The sequence below is a fragment of the Podarcis raffonei genome, chromosome 1 (assembly GCF_027172205.1).
Source record: "Podarcis raffonei isolate rPodRaf1 chromosome 1, rPodRaf1.pri, whole genome shotgun sequence".
Classification (NCBI taxonomy): domain Eukaryota; kingdom Metazoa; phylum Chordata; class Lepidosauria; order Squamata; family Lacertidae; genus Podarcis; species Podarcis raffonei.
In genome coordinates this window covers 130,470,425-130,477,060 of record NC_070602.1, presented here as the reverse complement: position 1 = coordinate 130,477,060, position 6,636 = coordinate 130,470,425, and positions in this window count along the sequence as shown.

The following is a 6,636-nucleotide window of genomic DNA, read 5'->3' as shown; positions in this document are numbered from 1 at the left end:
ACATGTCCATTTATTTATTTGTTTGTTAAATTTCCCTTCCCACCCTTCCTCCCAAAGCAATTCAGGGTGGCTACTCTTCTGAAAAGCACCAATTTATAGTGATGGACATGCTAGAAAGCTCTTTATATGCCTGTGCTGAGGCAATGCCGGATTTAGGGTGCTGTGGGCGGTTCCCCGCCGCAGGGCAGTGAGCTGAAAAGACGCAAAAGAATAATGATAATAATAAAACCTATACAGTATTGATAGGGGTAGCGTCTGAGAAAACCCATAAAAAGCCACTGAACCAAAAGGAGTTATTGTGAAAATAAGAAATACTTAGGGGAGGAGGGGCGCCAAAATTTGTCCTCTCTCAGGTCGCCACATAACCAAAGTCTGCCCCTGGCTGAGCCTGAGGCAACTTCTCACACGGGAGAAAGGAAGAGTTGCAATTTTCGTTTATAACCCTAAATGCTGTTTTGGTGACCACAAGCACTTTTCTGCGCATCTTTCCAGGTCCGCCTCAGCATGTTTCTTTCATTGGTTTGAGGGAGGCACCTGAGTCAAGGGCATTAATAAGCAGGTGCCGCAGGTGGTGTGCCGCAGGTGCTACAGGCAGTGTGCCGTAGATGTGCCACAGGTGTGCTACAAGCAGTGTGCACAGGTGTGCCACAGGCGGTGTGCTGCAGAAGTGCCACAGGCAGTGGTGGAGATTCATGCTCCAGCACTGGGGGCAGAGAGCAGGTGGGGGCAGGGTGCGCGTACCAGGGGTGGAGTGCGCTGTCCGCAGGGGTGTGGCGCACATCCTGGGGGCAGGGCGCACTGCCTGTGGGGGTGGGGCACCCAGCACTGGGGTGGGGCAGCCGCGATGGCATCGCGTTGCCAGGGGTGGTGCGATCCCACCACACTCTTCCTCCACCAGTGGCCACAGGTGTGCTACAGACGGTGTGCCGCGGGTGTGCCACAGGCAGTGTACTGCAGATGTGCCACAGATGTGCTACAGGCAGTGTGCCGCAGGTGTGCTACAGTGTGCCACAAGTGTGCTACAGTGTGCTACAGGTGTGCCACAGGCGGTGTGCCGCAGAAGTGCCACAGGCAGTGGCGGAGCTTCATGCTCCAGCACTGGGGACGGAGAGCAGGCAGGGGCGGGGCTGGTGAGCACCCCAGAGCCGGGCACGCGTCCCAGGGGTGGAGTGCGCTGTCTGCAGGGGCGTAGCGCACATCCTGGGGGCAGGGCACGGCACCTGCAGGGGCAGGGTGCCCAGCACAGGTGGGGGGACAGCCGCGATGGCACCCTGGGGATCGCGCTGCCAGGGGCGGTGCGCTCCCACCGCACTCTTTCTCCACCAATGGCCACAGGTGTGCTACAGGTGGTGTGCTGCAGGTGTGCCACAGGCAGTGTGCTACAGGTGTGACACAGATGTGCTATGGGCAGTGTACCACAGGTGTGCTACAGGAGGTGTGCTGCAAGTGTGCCACAGGCGGTGTGCCACAGGCAGTGTGCCGCAGGTGTGCCACAGATGTGCTACGGGCAGTGTACCACAGGTGTGCTGCAGGCGGTGTGCCACAGGTGTGCTACAGGTGGTGTCCCGCAGGTGCACAAAACCCTCCCCCCGCTCCTCCCATGGGGAGGTTGCCACGGTGACAAGGACCTGCCCTCCTTTGTGACATCTCTTGCTTCTCCCTTAAAAGCCACCACTTGCAGGCAGCCATTGAGGCAAGTTGAGTAGTAGAGAGGAGTTGGTGGTGGTTGGAGACAAAAAGGAGAGGTATTCATTTGATTGTTATTTGATTTATTATTTTTATTTGATTCATTTGATTCTATTTATTTTTATTTTATGTATTATTTTACTTTTTCTTTTATAAGATATTTATTAAGATTTTTTAAGAAACAAAACGGAAAGATCATAACAAAAAAGAACATACAATTTTTTTTACAGAAAATACAACAATAAATGACTAAAACACATAGCAACACACACCAAAAATAATAATTAAAAAACAAATCAATTTTTCACATTTTTCAGAAATCTCATTAGCTTGTTTCTTTGACCTCCTCACACCTCCCTTTTTTGTATTCCCAATTGCATCATTAATTCAGCAAATCCTTACCCCTCTTTTTTATTATTATTTTACTTTTGAATTTTAACATTTTATTTTACTTTTTTATTTTGTGCACATTTTGTATATATTTATTTTGTGAATAGAGTAGTTAGGGGCAAGCGTAGAGTTATGGTTAGGCTTAAGGCTGGGGTCAGAGTTAGTCTTGGGTGGGCATTTTAGCTAGTTTAGAGAGGAGGGTGGGATTTTTTTGTGAACAAAATGTGCAGACTGTAAGTATTATTCCTTCCCTTTCTCATTCTCCTGGGGGTGGGGTGCGAGTCCTGGGGTCCTCTGCACAGCCTTAACTCACTGGAAATCAACCCAGCCAGTCTTCTCCAGAGAGCTCAGCTCCTCCACACTCGTCCCCTGCCTTCCCCTTTTCATTATTTACTAGGACATTCCTAGCCCACTCTCCTCCCAGGAGCTCAAGGTGGCCTTCATGGTTCTCCCTGCCACCAATTGTTATCTTCACAGCAGCCCTGCAAAGTAGGCTAGGCTGGCCCAAGGTCCACCAGGGAGCTTCATGGCTGAGTGGGAATTCGAACCCTACTCTCCCAGGTCCTCCTAGTCCATCCCTCCAACCGCTATACCTCTGCCTGGCTCCATTTTGCATCTCTCCAGCTGCCCTACGACCTCGGCCTTCTCCCCCTTCCTGGGGGTCTCTCTGGCTCCAAGGAAGACTCCACCACATTCCTCATGTTCTGCTCCTCTTCTGGGACACCTTGATGCTTGGAGGACCCTCCTAGGGATCTCCACCCTCTCCAGGAAGGGCAAGGCTGTCCTAAGACAACGACGCAGAGCAGCCCTTTAACAGCTGGCAATGCCTGTCTTTCCTTTGGGCTGGAGCTCTTGAACCCATAGCACTTGAGGCCTCCTTTCTCTATCTCTGGCAGCCCTTTGTGCTCTGGGCTTCCTCTTTCCAGCTCTGGTGATGCCCTTTCAGGTCACTGAACTGCAGAGAGATGGAAGGAATTGGGCCAGATGTCCCTCCTCACACACAAACACCCCCCAAGAATTGGGGCTGCCGGCTTCTAAGTCGCTCTTTCTGCTTGTCTCTTCTAGGTTCTGGTGATTAAGATGCCTGATCGGCCGCAGCAACAGGGTGACCCCCCCTGCAAGGCCCGGAGCAGCCCGTGGTGTCAGGGGGAGCAAGTGGCCCTCTGTTTGGGACAGAGGAGGGCAGGAATGGGCTGGGGGGCAGGTAGTCTAAAGAAGCACAGAGCCAGACGGCTGGATCCGACCCAAGGTCCATCTGGGCCAGCATCTGGAAAACCAACACGCCCCCCTAGCAACCACCCCGTTTTGTGGGGTCCAATGGTGGAAGCAGGGGGCTGGGCTGCAGGGCAAGGCGGGGGGGGGCAGTTGTCAGCAGGAGGGGCTCCTTCCCTGGGGAGCCATGTTCTGGGGGCAGGAGGCCAGGATTGGCCCCCAAGGCCTGGGGTGTCCCTCCTGTTGTAGGACTTGGAATCTAGGAGAAAACTCTTGGAATAGCCTTGCCAAGGGCTCAGGGATGAACTCCCCTGTCCCATAGCTGTCAACTTACAGATTTGAAAATAAGGACTCAGCAGCCTTGAAAATAAGGGATCAGCAGCCAAAATAAGGGATTTTCAGAGCACAGCTATGTTCGACTTCTGAGCCCCTCCGAGCCAAAGGCAGAAAGCCCAGCCAGCAGCCAAACGAAGCCTCAAGCGGTGGTTCCCACAGCGCAGCAACCCAGCAAAGGGGATGCAGCAAGGGAAACCACCGTCACCTCTCCACTGGGAAGCGCTGAGCAAAGGCGAGTCCCCAGGCAACGCGGCCGATTTGATTGGCACAAGGCATGCAAGCTCCACACCCCAGTCGTTATTAGACTCCTTATTGGGTGAGCAACGCAGCCAAGCAACACAGTTGGAGCCTCCCTCCTCCCTGGCTGGCAGGGAGGGAGGGAGGGAGAGGAGCTGCTTCCTTTGAAACCCGGGAAATTTAAGGGACATCATCAATAAGGCACAGCAGCGGGACACAGCGCTGGGATAAGGGAGTTTCCCGCCAAATAAGGGACGGTTGACAGCTATGCCCTGTCCCCGTGTCCTTCTCTTTGCAAATGTGCTGGGGTTCCACATCCCTTCCCTAGGGTGAGTATGGGATAAAACGAGAGCAGGGAGTGGATCCCTCCGACGTGCCCCCCCCCCCACTGCCCAGGCTCTTTGCCCCGCACTCTGCACTATCAGATGCGGCGGAGCCCTCTCCCCACGAGGAACCGACAGCCTGACTTTTGCATTTCAGCTGCTGGAGGAAGATCAGCTATACCTCCTGGAGGTCATCCAGAACTGCCAGGCAGATCGGCTCAGGAGGCTCCGAACCCTAAAGTGCTCCAAGCAGGATATGGTGAAAGCTATTATGGTGAGTGATGGGTGGTGTGAGGGACCCCCATGGGGAAGGAGGGGCAGAGAGGGGCTTTGGGGAAGGGCTTGTGCATCTGCTGGAGAGGAGGACCCTTCTGGCTTAGGGCATGGGGTTGCCAATCCCCTGGAAAGATAAGCCTGGCGTTTGGGGTCAGAGCCGTCCCCCAGAAGGAGCTGGACTTTGCTGTCTTCCAGCACATCTTTGGCCACTTGGAGCGCTTCAGGGATCGCCCCCTGAGCCTGGACCTGGCCTTGGAGTCCCTCCTCCAGATGTGGTGAGTCGGGTCTTTGGGGTGGGCGGGGCAGAACTCCACGGGGAGCTCTGGGTGGGCAAAAGCAGGCAGGAGGGAGTAGGAGGTAACGGAGACTTGGAGAAGGCAGCATCTAACCCCTTCCCTTTCTCTCTCCAGCTTCATGAGACCCCAATTCAGCTGCGATATGGTCAGTGCTATCCTGCATAGGACAATGGAGGCTGTTCTTGGGGGCGCAGAAAAGGAGGACGACAAAGAAGTATGCCCTCTGCTTTGACTTCCCTTTGCAGAGCTCTTCTTCTCGCACCCTTGCAAGATTTAACCCAGCACTCAACCTCTCTTTTCCTGCAGGAACTGGAGGCACTTCCAGAGCCTGCTGGGGGGGGGGGTTCCCCTTCTGGAGGCCCCCAATGCTGGCACCCTCCTCCAGCTGCTCACTGTAAGTGTCCTGATGGAATCAGGGAAATTGGGAAACACTGGCCTGCGAGCGCTCCTGTTGGAGAACAGCCTTTACCAAAGGTGTCATGGACTTTGAAGGAGCACGAACTCAAGGCGAAAAGGAGAAACGAGGCCAGAGGAAGGCATGTTTGGCAAATCCTCACCATGATCAACTCCCGCCCGGAAACCTACCGTATTTTTCGCTCTATAGGATGCACTTTTTCCCCTCCAAAAATTAAGGGGAAATGTTTGTGCATCCTATGGAGCGAACGCAGGCTCCTTGGCTTCAGCGAAAGCAACGTGAAACCTCCAAAGCACAGAGGGAGCGCTCCCTCCGCGCTCTGGAGGCTACGTGTTGCTTTCGCTGAAGCCTGGAGAGGGAGAGGGGTCGGTGTGCACCGACCCCTCTCGCTCTCCAGGCTTCAGGGATAGCCTGGACCTCATGCTGTGCTCCAAAGGCTTCGGGTTCCTTTTGCTGAAGCCGGGAGAGCAAGACTTCGGGGTTAGCTGCGCAAAGCCTCCGAGGGCAGCGGGAGGCTTCAAAGGCTGTCCCCGAAGCCAGAACAGCGAGACGGTGAGTGCTCTCGCTGTTCTAGCTTGGGGATGGCTGCGTGAAGGCACCCCGCTGCCCTGCGGTGGCTTCACAGGCTGTCCCAGAAGCCAGAACAGCAAGACGGAGCGCTGTGGAGTGCCTTCATCCTGCTGCCCTCCGGAGGGTTCGCGCAAAGGTAGACCAGCTATCCCAGCGGCTATCCCAGAAGCCAGATCCCTCTTGCTGTTCTGGCTTCTGGGATTCAGAATATTTTTTTCTTCCTCCCCCCCAAACTAGGTGCGTCCTATCGTCTGGTGTGTCCTATAGAGCGAAAAATATGGTGTATCCCCGCCGTGGAAGGACGTGTGGATCCAGAACTGGTCTCCACAGTCACTTACGGACACACCACTCAGACCGTGTTCATGGAAGGCAATCTTACTCGGCCACAAGCGATCGCCAAAGAAGAAAGAAGAAGAACACACTGCCCAGGCTTGAACCCTACACAGGTCACTTCAGTGCTGCTAACACAGCAAAAACAACACAGGAGGCAGCAGTTACAAGTTACCAGTCTCTGCAGCCACAGCAGATGCTGTGATTCTCCAGCAGTTTGACTTCACCCCCGGAGGCACACTCCATTGTCTCTAAAGATAGGTAAAATACCAACAAGAGGGAAAATAACAGGCCATTCCAATCACCAGACTGCAGTCCTAAATGGCCCACCACACCTGGGTTGTTTTTTTAAATATATACCTTGTACAATTTGAAACCCACCAGGCGTTTTTAAACCACGGAGCTTCACTCCATAAACATATCCCTCTTCAGGTTAAAAAATATGCAGCATAACAAACTACTGCTTAAATAAATGCAGATAAGAACCTAAGAGCCCTGCTGGATGCAACACTGCTTTATCACATTTATCTTTTCTGTGAACTGCCCTGAGACCTCTGGGTATAGG